Source organism: Cricetulus griseus, chromosome 5 (genome assembly GCF_003668045.3).
Source record: "Cricetulus griseus strain 17A/GY chromosome 5, alternate assembly CriGri-PICRH-1.0, whole genome shotgun sequence".
Taxonomy (NCBI): Eukaryota; Metazoa; Chordata; class Mammalia; order Rodentia; family Cricetidae; genus Cricetulus; species Cricetulus griseus.
Window position 1 is genome coordinate 126,283,214 of NC_048598.1, and position 15,586 is coordinate 126,298,799.

The window sequence follows — 15,586 nt, forward strand, 5'->3', positions numbered from 1 at the left end:
GCATATGCATATATCACACCACCATACACACATAAAACCCAAGTATAGTCTTTAATTATATATGTGACCTTGGATAGATTATCTAATCCTAAATTCAGATCTTTCTATCTGTAAAAGGGATAATAATAGTTTATAGAGCTATAAAGGAGTCAATGACTCAATATATTAAAAAGAATGGAGCACAATGCCTAACACACAGTAAACATTATATACAATTAAAGCCTTGTTAAACAATGTTTATCTGCAACTAATTATGTCTACATCCTTACTAATCATTTAACTTGGACCACTGACCTATATTTTTACATCATGTATATGGAAACTTTTCAATTGTGTGTCGTATGTGGTCAACACCCATCTTCCCTATGGGGAAGTTGCCTCTTTCGTTTCCATATTTTCATCATGATGGCAACAGCAATAACATCCAAGTTACTGCTGACTGTCCTTGGTCATAGTTCCTGGGCAAGAGGTGGACACCTGTCCAAAGAGATCCCGGAGTTTTGGATTTAGGTTCCTGACCTTACTAGATATCAAATCAGAGAGATATTACTGGATGTATGTTTTTACCACATGAGTGAAGAAAAATGGTTCTTCATCAAGAGAATAAAGTCAGTGGAAAGAACTAAGTAGAGAAGACAGCTATTTTGTATACTCAAATCCTCATTTGCAGGTTTTCTTAACCAGTGGCTAAATTTCTGCCCTTTGTGTAGGTTCGTCTCTTTCTAGAGTTTCTTTGCACCCTTCCAGTAAGCTATCCATTTTGCCTAATTTTTTCCACATGGGTTTATTTTACATGCAGCTAATGTAATTCTATTACCATAAAGTGAAATAAAATAAAAACGGGAAAAATTCTTAGGTTAATTATGTTCATTAATGACCCAGATGACACTATCCAAGAATACCACCAGTGAATTTTTATCGAAAGTGAGACACATGTAAGGTACCTGTAGCAGAGACGTCAAATTATCTCTCTGTATTTATTATCTCATATTACAAAACTGCATTTCTACGTGGTCCTGTTAAAGATTCCACCAGAATCTAACTTTTCCCAATCTCCTTTGCAGTAAAAGTTGCCATCTAATAAAATTCTGGCTATCGAAATCTAGCCAGGTATGATGTATGGGACTTACAACTTTAAAATTCCCTGAAAAGAAAGAGAGACATCATTCTGTCTCTTTTCTCCATCCCATTAGCTGGATCAAGATATGGTGTATGGACCCTTTTCAGGCACTTGTATCCTTTTAAGGGGAAAGTTGTTGCCTGCAGAGACAGTAACAGTTAAGAGAGTTAAGAGAGTGGGGTCCCTGACAACTTTGCGGAGCCTCTGTGCCATCCAATATTATTCAATGTGGAAAAGAAATAAATGTGACTTTCCCTAAGCCCCTATCATCCAGGTTTTTCTGTTATACTACACTAAACCTAATCCTGATACAATAGATACAGTGTTGTTTTGATTTGATAAATTATATTAAGGTGGACCATTAGTATGCTACAAAGACAAAAGCAACTCAAAAAAAATCTTGAAAGAAATTCAACAGAGACCAGCACATTCTATTACAATTAAAGATTAAAAACAAAAAAGTAAGGACATAGACCGAGAAGTATGGAATAAGTTCAAGGTCAAAGTGAAAATTCCAGTCAAAATTAATAATTGACCATAACACTTGCTCCAACGAGAATGAGCCTCTCTGTTGTCACCAAATTCCAGTGTTTGCTCAGCTTTACATTCTATGAATTCCCACTATGAGAATAGTGGGAGAGAAAGTGAATCACAACAACCTATACATATGAGAAGGCTGCAATGAAATGTGTGAATTTTTTTAAGTTTGAAAAAATAAAACAAAGAACTGAGTAAATTTCTATTTGAAAACAGAAATCTTTTAAGTTTATCTAAAGGAATATTAGATTCTAAGGAAAAAGACAAGCTTTAACCAAACTGATAGAAAACTGGAAAACTAGAAGGCCCCCCTTGAAGGCAAAGATGCCGTCTGCTTATCTTGATCAATAGTACATAGCATATTTATTGAAGGAGTTAATTTACTGCAATATAGCTTCCAGCAGAAGCAAGAATATAACCTCTGCTTAGTCAGGATCTTGTATGGTTTCCATGGAAACAAGTCCATACAAAGTCATAATTCAGAATGTAGATTCTAATTATATTTGGATCTTGGCTTCATCATTTAATAACTGTAATACCTTGGAAATGTTTTTTTAACCTCTCTGTTTCATGTGTCCATACCTGTAAAATGGGAATAACTATACTCCCTCTACCTCATAGAGTTTTTGTGACTATTAAGGTTACTAATTGAAGGCTCTTAGGCATGGAAGAAGCACACAAAATAAACACTGGCCATTTATAGCTCTGCAAAACACTAAGCCGAGGCAAGCCTTTGTGGACATTATTGCTATCTGATCTAAATTCCAAAGTCAAGATAACATGAAAACAGAATCTAAAAGAGCAAAAGAAATAAGTGATTGACAACCTTTCCTGGACCAAAGGCTGAATGCCTTTTCAGTTCTGGGGTAATGTTAAAACACAATTGTTGATATTTAAAACAAGGAGTAAAGGTTCCCAAAACAGCACCCTGCAAACTGCTGGCATGATTTACAGGCAAACTTTTAAATCCATACAGATAGAGGTCAAGTGGGACTAACTTATATTTATTTCAAAGCTGATCATTTAGTTTAAAGTCCACTCTTGGAGGTGGGAGCATTGCTCAATGACAGAATATGTGCTTAGCATACACAAGGCCCTGGCTCTAGGTTCAATTCCTAGAACCAAAAATAATCTGTTTAAAAAAATTACATTTTGTATTTTGTCTCTTACATTCATGTTAAGTAGCTAAGAAGAGCATACAGCTTATTTAACCTCCTTAACGTACAAGGGCCAAGAAATACCCATTTCAAAGGGGTGGAGGTGTGAGATTCTTAAAAATACAATAATGGAAACACCATCTCCTTGGGGCTGAAACACAAGCAATACTGAAGCAACCCGAGACATGCCTCGAATGTGTCTCTTTCTCTGATACTCCTGTGTTACTTCTGTTTTTCTTCCCCTTTCCATACCAATGCATTTCCATTCTTTCTGTTTACTATGATGCTTTATTTAATTTTGTTGTATTTTATTTTATTGAGACAGAATTGGATTTCACTATGTAGCCCACAATAACCACACGATTCCTTGTCTCTCTTCCTCTCAGAACTGGAACTACAGGCATGAACCACCATGCTCAACCTTTTACACAGGTACTGGAATGGAACTCATGTATTCAGGCTCGCATGGCAAGCTCTCTACCCATAGAGCCATCTGCTCAGGCCCCTCGTTTACATTCTTTATTTTGCCTTTTAGACCCTTTTTGCTCGTGATTTCAGATTTTTTATAATTTCATTTCCCTCCTAACAACTGACACATATTAATGTGAAAATTGAGGTAGTTCCTTGGTTCAAATTCTTCACAGAAGGAGATCTTAGGCTTGCACATTTCTTTCTACTAAGCCATATTATAAGTCCCCCAGTCTCTGTCCAAACTACTTCAAGGCACTGGTAACTACTGTTTCAGAAACAGCTAAGGTCGCAGGCATTGTGAACCCTCCAGTACGTTTCATTTACCAAAAATGAAAGTATCAAAACAAACACTCATGGTTAGGTGGATTCACCATTGAATCCCCAGGGTCTAGAATAGTGTGAGCCTATGGGAAATACTTACTGAACAAATACATGAATGAATGAACAAAGTGGATTTTGTTGTAACAGAAAAGATTTAAATAAGGAAAAGAAATCTTGACATGTCAGATCCTGGAAGCAGTTTCCAAGGAAGCTTTAATAGCTGCTAATGGTTATTTTTAAAACAACATAGAAAACCTTATATATGCTTATGTCCACATTCGGAAGTAAAAGAAAAAAATCCAATTAACTGTGTCTTTCCTTTTATAGAATATTCTTCATTTTTAAGAATAAGTACCTAATAAAATAATCTGTGAAGTCCTTTCATTTTTAATATTTCATGTACCGCTAAAGGGGAAGAAAGTGCTTGATTAGATTTCCTCCACAACTTGTAATGAATGTATTTGCCAGCTCTGTCAAGTAGATATGGTTGGATTGACTGTTCTTCATCAAAGGGGATGATCTAAAACCTAAATATAATATTTATAATCTCAATTTCCCTGAAAAGCCTAGAACACATGACCACTTAAAGATGTCTCTAAAATGTTTAAAGTCTGTATGGTTATGATTCCTTATGACCTTATATTATACTAACATGTCCTTGTCTATGTATAGGCTACATTCACCAATATGGCAAAATTCTCATAAGCCAGCAGTCTGAGTTCATACAATGCTACTTTGAATATTCAAAGGATGCCTTTGTTCCCGGCGAGCTTTTAACTGTTAATATTGTCAAATTGACAGGATCTAGAATCAGAGAAGAAGCAAACTCCTGGGTGTGTCTGTAAGAACGTTTGTGTAGATTGCGTTAGCTAAGGTAGGAAGATCTATCCTATATGTGAGCAGCACCCTCCATGGACCGGGATGCTGGACTGAACAAAAGAGAGAAAGCAAACTGAACTGAACCCCAGCAGTCATCTCTCTTTTCCTCCTGACTGTACATTCAATATGCTCCAGTGCTCTGACTTCCCCTACACAAGGAACTATACCCTCCAACTTCGAGCCCAAAATAAGGCTGTCCTGTAGTTGCTGTTGGTAGATATTTTGTCATAGCGGTTAGGAGAGTAACTAATACAGAGCCGGCTAACTACAAACTGGATAATGCAACCATCACAAATAGAGCTGTGCCCAAATGAGCATTATCTTGTGATATAGAGTTGATTTTATTTTTCCTTCACTGTCTCCTCATCACCCTTTACTGCTACTTTCCTCACCAAAGGAGAGGAAACAAGATGCCACTACAGGAGACTGAACAAATAAATCCTACACTTGACAGTCATCACCTGTCACATGATGATACAGCTGGACAATTTGTATAGGTAGATGCTACTTTGGACATCTGTGTGCTTTTAAACAGTTCTAGACTGGGTCCCTTGAGCTTTGACAGAGCAACACAGGTGCAATTTAATGAGTAGAGGAGGCTCCAAGTATTTTGCACAATTTTCCAAACTGTTAGAAATAGGTATTGATTAAATCTCTCCAGAGCTCCATACAAGAGAACGGACTGTGCTGTGCTGTGCTGTGCTGTGCTGTGCTGTGCTGTGCTGTGCTGTACTGTGCTGTGCTGTGTTTTTAAAGTGAACATTGAATTTAGTATACTATTTCCTCTAAATTTTCTGCATTCTTCTCCAACTGCTAGAATCATCTAGTCCTCTTTTGCCACAGAGCAGTACAAGTCACTGTGCTTCTTAATGTCTCACCTTCCTTGGTAGTCAAGTTGAAACTAAGATCTGCCCACAAAGATATAGGCAGAAGTGATGTGAGTTCTTCCTAGCCTGGTTAGAGGTCACTTGTGAAAACCTCTAACTCTGTCTTTCCCTGACTTGATGACATATTCTAGATGGTCCAACTACAGCAAAGAGGTGGCCTGGATCCCCGAGTATCCACTGAAAGGAGAGTCAACTCTACATGCACTGATGGTGACAGGAGAAAAAAAGAGATGTTTATTGCATGAAGTCACTAATGTTAATTAAATACCTACTAGATGGGACAAAGAACTAATGGGGAGCAAAATTCCAGCCCTTAGACTCATCAAATAGACCATGTGCCCTGAGCTGAATTCTCAGAGTACATTTTCTCGTTTAAACACATGGACTAGCAGCAGACCCAACTGTAGCCCCTCTCATTTGCTCATCCCATCTCCATTCTTGTTCTCCTTTGGAATCTTTAAAGGGCCTCCAGGTTAGCACTGGTGGTGCACAGCTGAAGGCCCAGATAAATGATTAACAGGTATTTATTAGGGAAGCACATAACACAGTAAGGATAAGTAACCACCATGGGCTTCCTGCTCCTAAAGATACAACCTCCAACTGCAGCCCAAGAGAGCAAGCCAACACCTCCTCTTCCTTATAAGGGGTCACATGTGCACACCCGAAGGCATGCCCCTAGGATTCAGCCACCACTGCAAGTCCACTGGGGAAACAAGATGGCACTACACATAACTCCGATCCAGAAATACCTTTGTGGCTTTAAGTATGTACAAAAGCCTCCCGACCCTCTAAAACTCACTTAGCCAATGTACTTCTGCAGTACAATCATTGTCTTTGTTTCCTCACACCTGTGGTCCCCATCACATATGGGGCTAGCCTGTGGAAACTCCACTTTTGCTTATTCTGTAATTTCCACAGCTCAGACTCTCCTCAAGCCCTCCAGCTTAACCATGATCAAGTCTTCCCTTTATATCCCAACTAAAAATCTAAATTTCCAGCCTATATAATATTGTTTCTACCTGATTATAAAGGGGGAATCATCTGCTTTGTTCACTTTAGCAGACACTTTCATTCTGACCCTTTGGCACAGAAAGAATTCAGTGGTTTTCTCACCCCTCATTGGATCCTGCTTGCAAGAATCAAATGATGAGGGAAAAACAACCACATATTATGTGTGTGTTCCTATCTGTGTGGTGGTTAGGATTGCCAGGTAAAAATATGTCAATTACATCTGACTGTCAAAGAAACAGAATTGCTTTTGCTTATTTGGATGATTGATTTTTGTTTGTTGGTTAAGTATCTCCCAAATATTTCATGGACTATACCTAAGCTAAAATGTTATCTCTTGCTTTTTTAAAAGTCAAATATAACTAGGGGTCCTGCGTTTTGTTTGTTTGTTTGGTTTTGGTTTTTCGAGACAGGGTTTCTCTGTGTAGCTTTGGAGCCTATCCTGGCACTTGCTCTGGAAACCAGGCTGGCCTCGAACTCTCAGAGATCCTCCTGCCTCTGCCTCTGGAGTGCTGGGATTAAAGGCGGGGTCCTGCGTCTTTGTTTGCTAAGTCTGAACACTCTAGTAATGGCCTCCCTGCTACCATTTATCTATGGCTCACATGGGGGGAAGGGAACAACTCACACATAGTCTGCCCCCACACATCCCCCTCTCCACAGCAATGTTTCCCTTCCTGTTTTCATGTGCCATTGTGATTTCTACACAATAAACCTCTCATATGACAAAATTAGTCTCTTGAAGTCAGGAATCATATTCTTCATTTTCTTTCATTGGCTGACTGCATCTCAGAGGCATCTTTCATGTACTGACTACCCATTTGCTACATTGACATTTCAGGAATTCAAAATCAGCAACAGCACCAGAAATTTTAAAGCAGATAAAAGCTTCAGAAGAAAATGCCTTGGGCATGCATAATAGCAAATCCTAGCACTTTTTCTGACTTGCATAATGAGCCATGGCTTTATAATTTTGGCCTCACACATATGTTTCCAAATCTCTCTCTCTTGTCTTCCAGGGAATACTTAGCTTGGCGTCACCGAGGTACGTCAGACATTCATAGGAACACAGGCTATGTCTAAAAGTCATTCTCTTAAGATGGCTGCTGGAGAACGAGTGATGACCAAAGGGATCCAGACCAGGCTGGTGAAACCCACAGAAACAGCTGACCTGAACAATGGGGAGCTTTTGGTAACCAGACTGATAGCTGGGAAACCAGCATGGGACTGATCTAGACCCCAGGAACGTGGGTGTCAGTGAGGAGACCTCGGAAATCTATGGAGCCTCTTATAGTAGATCAGTACTTATCCCTAGCATAGGTGTGGACTTTGGGAGCCCATTCCACATAGAGAGATACTCCCTGAGCCAAGACATACAGGGGTGGGCCTAGGCCCTATTCCAAAGGATATGACAGACGCTAAAGACCCCAATGGAAGGCCTCACCTTCCCTGGAGAGCAGAAAAGTTATGTGATAGGTAGGGTATTGGGGAGGGGGGGTAGAGGAGGAAGGGAGGAAGAGGGAACTGAGATTGACATGTAAAACAATCTTGTTTCTAATTCAAATAAAAAATGTTAAAAAAAAAAGATGCCTGCTGAAGGAATAACTCTCTGAAAACAAAAGAGGTGGCATTCCTGCTTGCTGTTTCTCCACTTTTTTTGTTACTTGTAACATTTGAAAGTAATAAACTGACCACAGATTCACATCTTTGACCTCACTAGCCTACTGTAACTGATAATAATAATAAAAAAAAAACCCTAGCTGTAACTGTCTGAAAACCACAAAGATAGTGGTCTAGATTATAGAAGTTCATTAAATGCAATAGGCAATTGGGGTATTTATTTGGTTGGTTGGTATGGTTGCTGTGTCTGTGTGTGTCTGTGTGTCTGTGTCCATTTCTGTCTGTGTCTGTGCCTGTATTTGTGTGCCAGAGCACTCTCGGAATAGATGTCAGGGCCTTGTCCATGTTAAGCAAGATCTCTGTCACTGAGCTTTATCTCCAGCCCAGGAGGAAGAAAAGCTATCAGGCAGCATGATAAGCACGCCTATGTTTCCAAATATGACTTTAACTCTGTAACGGTGTGTTACTTTTGTTACATGATGTAAAGATGTGTTGCATTGCCTGCCTAAGGCACCTGATTGGTCTAATAAAAAGCTGAACAGCCAAAAGCTAGACGGTAGAGGGATAGGTGGGGCTGGCAGGCAGAGAGAATAAGCAGGAAGAAGCTAGGCTCAAGAGAAGAGAGAAGGGAGAAGAGAACAAGGGAGAGAGAGAGGGCCGGGGGACCTGGGGCCGGCCAGCCAGCCAGCCAGCAAGACAGACAGACGTGGGACACACAGAATGAAAGAAAGGTAAAAAGCTCTGAGGTAAAATGTAGATGAAGAGAAACAGGTTAAATCAAGTTATACGAGCTAGTGGGACAAGCATAAGATGTTGGGGTTCTTAAGTTCTAGAAGTACAGGAGTGTAGCAGGCTTTCTTTAACCGCGAACCAGCTCCCAAATCAAGATACAGAGACTTATTATCAATTATGAATGCTTGACTTTATCTTATTCTAGAACTTAAGAGGTAGAAGTAGGAGGGTCAGGAGTTCAAATCAGATTGGGATTCATTCAATCCTGTCTTGAGCCAGCAGGGAAGGTGACACAGAGAAGAACTTTTTTATAGGCAATTGGGGTATTTATTTTATTTATTTTTATTCTATTTATATGTTTGTTTGTTTTGGTTTTGAATTTTTGAGACAGGGTTTCTCTGTGTAGCACTGGCTGACCTGGAACTCACTCTGCCGACCAGGGTGGCCTCAAACTCACAGAGATCTGCCTGCTGGGATTAAAGGAGTGTGCAGCCACCACCCTATTTTATTAATGAGGAAAGTGGAAAGTAAAACTTTCACCTGTGTCCTTGCTAGAATAATGGAGACCAGATTTACCCTGGAGACATAGCATAAACAACAGTTTGGGGTGTTGGAGATGAGCTTCAAAGGACAATGGATTCTGAAAGAGAAACAAAGGGGTGAAGCTGCAGAACCCCTCTGCCACTTACCCCTGGAGAGTGTCCCAGCTGCACATGAGCGCAACCCAACAAAGCCCCAGCTTTCCTCAGCTGAAGAAATGGAGTTGAGAATGCAAGGAGGCTGAGGCACTTTGAATTTGGAGAAAGATACAGAGAAAAACAGAGTTCTACATATTAGCAGGGCCTTCAACTACATACATACTAGTCAGCACAGACGTGTCAGGAAACTGCCTGAGTCCCAGAAGAGAGTTACCTGAGAGGAGTGATCCCAGGTAGCATTACAGCAATGGAAACAGTTTTTATTCCCAATAGCCTGTGTGGAAAAACCTCATGATACAGTAAAACTCTGAGTTGCATACTCAGAAAGCTGTTGCCTCGTGAGACCAAATTGTTCAGCTTCTATCAAATTTCAAGTGTGAGCCTTGAAACAATCCAAATCTTTCCCAGTAACTTACGTGTATCCTAGAACACAGCTCAAAAGTATTTAATAGAGGGCTGGGGAGATGACACAATGGATAAAAGTGCCTGCCATCAAGTCTGACAACCTGAGTTCGATCCCTACTCCCACCACCATCCCTGGGATCCACATAGTGGAAGAAGAGCACAGACTCCTGTGGACTGTCCTCTGCCCTCCATACATCCAAGCTATGACAAGCACACACCTAACCACACAATAAATAAATAAAACAATTAATAATAATTATAGGAATTTTTAAAAGGCAAACAAAAACTCAGCTTTCAAAAATGTGAAATGTAGTATTTCTGAAATAAAAAAAATACCTAGTATATGAAAAAGCAGGAAAATATAACCCATAATGAGAGAGGAAACACATCAAAGCAAACAGAGGTAAATAAAGCCTTAGATGATGAAATTACTAGACATATTAATTAACACAGTATAACTATGCTAAATACATGCAAGAAAGTAAGAAACACATGAGTGTAGTGAGTAGAGAAAATGCATGTTTTTAAAAGCCTCAGGTTGAACCTTAGATGATAAAATACAATGTTTAATATGAAAATTCAAAACTGCTATGGGAATTATAATTTTCCCATTTTTTCTATCATTATGAACATCGTGAGTATACAAAATGATGTTTTTCATTGGGTTTAAAAATAGTCTTTTCAATATAAAAATCTCAAAGCCATATAAAATTCATGCATCCAAACCAGCAATATAGAACAGTGTTTGTGAGGTTAAAAAAAAAAAAAAGGCGATCTCCAATTGCTATTGGCATTTGTAAAAGATAGAAGCAGCACACTGGCTTTTCTATATGCAAAGCATATTAAGCCAAGCATAACTTCCATTTGAAGACGAGTTTAAGTCCAATGGAAAATGAAACATCGAGTTCTTTGACTTCATTTTTAAGCTTTGTACATATATAAACTAAAGAAAGACTTTTTATATGCACCACTCAGATTATGGAATAAAGATAGCAAATTTTAGGTCTTTATCAGGACTGGTTATAGCAATATTCCCTAACAATTTGTTGGTAAACTGCACTTAGGTGTCTAACCTAAGAAATAAGGGATGATAGAGCAAGAAGCAGAAACAGGATAAAACAAAAACATTAAAAAAAGAAAGAAAGAAAAAGAAACTACTTTTCTTTTTAATGCAAGGACTACGGTTTATAAGAATACACAAATCTCAGCCAGGCATTGGTGGCTCACACCTTTAATCCCAGTACTCGGGAGGCAGAGGCAGGCAGATCTCTGTGAGTTCAAGGTCAGCCTGGTCTACAGAGTGAGTTCCAGGACAACCTCCAAAGCAATACAGAGAAACCCTGTCTCAAAAAACAACAAACAAACAAACAAACCAGAATACAGGAATTTCCTTGCTTGGGGCTTAGAAATGTTAACATGAGAATGCAATTAAATCCAGCTCAGTGTGTACTGAGCCAGTTTGCTACTTGCAAGACGCTGCACAGATGAAGTGCTGTTGCTTTCCTTTGAAGCAAAAAGTACAATGTAGGAGATGGGTGCCAATATGTAAATAACTGTATCATAAATCAGCCCAACAGCTGCAACAATGAAGACATCACCTCTGCTAAGACAGGAGTGCAATAATAACTGGATCCCAAGATAGGAAAACAGGAGGAAGTTTCACAGGAAAGGTGACATTTGAACTGTGCCCTAAAAGATAAAAGGGATTTTACTATACATAAGAGGATAATGTCATTATTAGCAATTTAATTTCTTCCTCCCTCTCATTGTCATTCTTTCCCTGCCTCGCTGTGTCTTGCTTAGTAGCCAATAGATTACCTCATGGACCACCCTTGCTGGTTGGCTGGCTTCTTCTTGAGTTGGACCAAATAAAGATACTAGCTGGAGAGCAGAGGGTATCAAGAATGATGAAGTGCTGTGCTTCTGCAACCCTCTCTGCATGACTCCTATTCATGGTCCCTTTCCTGCAGCTATGTGAGCTATGAAGACAGTACTCCATCCCTTTTGGTACTCTGGGTGGAGGATCTCTGGGTACATTTACCACACTTATGGTTTCCGTCTATGCTGGCCATATCTCTGTAAGTAGATCTTTCATTTAAACCATATGAATCTTAGGCCGAGAATAACACATGCAAAAATAGAAAGGAACATAAAATTGAGGAACCACATGAGCAGAGAAATACATGGGGGGGTGCAACAAAGACAAGAGTCTGGGGTGCAGAAGAATGGTTATAGAGAACCAGAGGCAAATTGAGGGAGCTCAGAAAGGAATTTGGACACTGTTCTTGGGTAAGAGTATCCACTGGTAGATATTTAGTGGGTACCATTAAACCTGTGTTCCATAAAGTTCTCTGGGGCGGGGGGAGCAAAGGGAACATGGAATGAAGAGGAAAGAGAGTAAGGTAGGATGGCCTGGAAAGAAGTTATTTTAATCAGGCCCTAAGGTGGGGTGTTGATTATGGTGGGAATAATGGATCTGAAAAGGGTCAGCAATAAAGTCCCTACCTCCCTCCCGTCCCGTCCTGTGTCTCCCCCCCTACACACACACACACACACACACACACACACACACACACACACACACACAACAGTATCTTATCTGGTGTCTCAGGCTGGCTTTGAACACATGGTCACCTAGCCTCAGCTTCCTGACTACTGGGATTACAGGCATACACCACTGTAACCAGCACAAGGGATTTTGAAGGACGATTTCCAGGTATCCGACAGGACCGCATGGAAAAATAGTGGCCCTATAAACACACCGAGGAGAGTGTTTGTTTCACTTTAGAACATGAGGAGTTTGGTTTAGACCACACAGAAAGCAAAGCACTGTCAACTCAGCTGTCCACACAAAGTCGGACATGTTGTTCTATGTATCAGGGATGAGTCTTTAAAAATGAAAAGTAGATTTAGCTGAGCCTGGTGAATCAGGCCTTCTGCATCCCCAGCTATTGCCAAAGCTGAGGTAAGAATCAAAAGTTTTAGGGCTGCTTGGGCCACAGTCTGGGTAATTTAGCAAAATTCTGACTCAAAATAACAGAAAGAGGGAAGAGGGGAGGCTTGGGTATAGGGGTGCAGAAGACACAGTTCATTGAGAGAGCACTTGCCTGGCATGTATAAATTCAATCCTCAGCAGGAATGGGTCAGTAAATAAGAAAAGTGAACAGCTAGGGTTGTGAATCCTAGTGGTTCTTGAGAATCACCTGAGAAGTGATTTAGAAAAAAAAGATGCCAGAGCCCAACCCCAGATCAATTAAATCCGATTTCTCTGTGAAGCCTGAAATCGGATTTAATTGGTACACATCTAATCAGATATAATGGGATATAATCTGGGTCTGGGATTTTAAAGCGCTCCCTGAGTGATTCTTAGATGCGACCAGAGTGAAGTAATAGCCTAGAACAAAGCAGAAGCAGCTAAGAATGCTTGAGGATACCAGCGGACCTGATGAACAGGGTCCCGATGACGAGTCCGGTGGTGGAGTGGCAGACAAGGTCCGCAGGGAGAACTTTGTCCAGGGAGCGGCATGCATATCTCACACCACAGGGAAGGGAAAGGACTCAGGGAGGCCACGGTGTTTGGTAAACAGGCTGTAGAACCAGCTTATGGTGGGAGAACATTACCGGCAAGGTAGTGGAGGGAGGGAATACAGACTGTTCTTGGGAGAAAAAAACAGTAACTTTGGATGACCAAAAAGTTAAAAGAATGTTCTGTGTGACTTTGAACCTAAGGTGTCAGTTGACTGAGGGTAGGGGAACATTGAAGGCTGTCAGCACAAAGATAGCGTAGGAAAGGGGTTATTAGAAAGGCTGGACTCCCAAGGAAGCCAGAATGGGTACCTCAGGATTGTCAGTAGAGGGCAAGGGAGATGGCTCAGGCTCCATCTAAGTGTGAGGACCTGACTTTGGATCCCCAACACCCACATAAAAGTCGCATGCAACCCTAGGACTCGGGAGGCAGAGACAGGGGACCCCAGGAGCAAGCTGGCTAGCCAAACAAGACAAAATGGCACACTCTGGGTTCAGCGTGAGACCCTGCCACACTATAGAAGGGAGAAAACTATCCAAGAAAAATCCAAGATTAACCTAAAGTTTCCACATGGCCCTTCAGACACATGTGAGCCCCTATACCTGAAATATGCACATGCACAGGCACACACACCCCTCACACACATACAAAATGCAAAACATTGAAAACCATCAGTGAAGTCACCATCCAAGGAAGGGATACAAGATGAGCTTGAAGTTGAAAAGTTTCGAAATTTCAAGTCATTCTCATAAAGAGACGCAAGTTGTGATGACAGCTGAGCAAAGAAGGTAGAGGGGGAAGACAAATGACTCAACGTTTTTGTTTTTTTTCTTCTAGCGCTTTCCATGTACTAGACACTGTGTTAAAGTTCTCCCAAGTTGCTACTATTAAGTTTGAATTTCAGGAACAAATGTTGTCAACTGAGATAAGAATAAAAAACTTAGGCCTATTCCACCCAACTTCAGCCATCGAGTCACCTAGTCACCTGGCTGCTCAGGTACCACTACTAATTAATGGCCCTTTGGAGCTTGGCCTGTAATTTGTTTTAAGTTAAATTCTCATTTCTTGCTGAATAGGAAGAGATTTCTGTTATGATAATATTGCCTTAGTTTAGTTTAAAGGGAAGAGCTGCAGACCGTTTAAGAAAGAGGAAAGGCCTATTATTGAGAATGCTCCATTAGCGAGGGCAAGGGAGATGGGGCTTCAAAAAGATAGAGTTTAATGGCCCAAGTTAATGGCAATCAATAAATATTTAGGGAGTAGATTTAGCCTGCATATTTTAAAATTTCCCCTTTAAATGTGAAAAATGTAACTTTAAATTGCAAGTCTATTACAGTGCCCCCTCTCTCTAGGGTGTCTGGCAAATGCTGTGGGCTCAGTATCTTTCAGCTGAGGGTCCAGCCGTACCACTTTGCCTTTTCATTATCATCTATGCCATGTGGTGCAAGCAAGCAGGCCAGTAAGCTAGATGCCTTCCAGTTTTTCAGATGGCCCATAGGATCCTTTATATGAAAAGCCTCTGACATTGGAGGTCCTTTTCTCTGGGAAACCCTTTCCTAAATTGCAATCAGTAAATTCAACTGACTGCCATGGGTTTCCTTCTTCACTGATGTCCAAAGTAAATCAAGTTGTGGTGGGGGTGGGCAAGAAAAGGCAGGAAACCTCACCAGCTGCTTCAAATGAGCCTTGGGGGATCCCAGAGGAAGAGTCCTCAAACTAACTGAAATCCAGTCAGAGTGGCGGTAGAGAGGAAGTTATAGAACACTGGCAAAGAACAGAATAAAATCAGGGCATCACCCCTATGGTGGTCCACAGCTTCATTTAGAAATCGTTTCCAAAGACATTAAGGACCCTCTGTTAGAGATTGCTGAGACCTGCTTCTAAATGATGACTTAATTCTGTCTCTATTCCATTGACTATGTCTGGACAACCACTGTGGTTTAAATGTGTCCTCTCCAAATTTCTTGATGAAACTTAATCTCCACTGTGATAGTATTACAAGAGAAGGCCTTTGGGAGAAGTGACCTAGCCATAAAGGCCCCCATCCTTGTGAATGGATTGCTACATTATAAAAGGGCTGGAGGGAAGCAGCTGGGACCCTCTTTTTAGCCTTGCACCCTCTTCCATTTAGGTGAGGTTGCCAGGTACACCAGTTTTGTCATAGGAGGGTGTACAAGAAAGCCCTCACCAGATAGCAGATGCCAGCTAGCTCTTGGACTGGCTTAGTC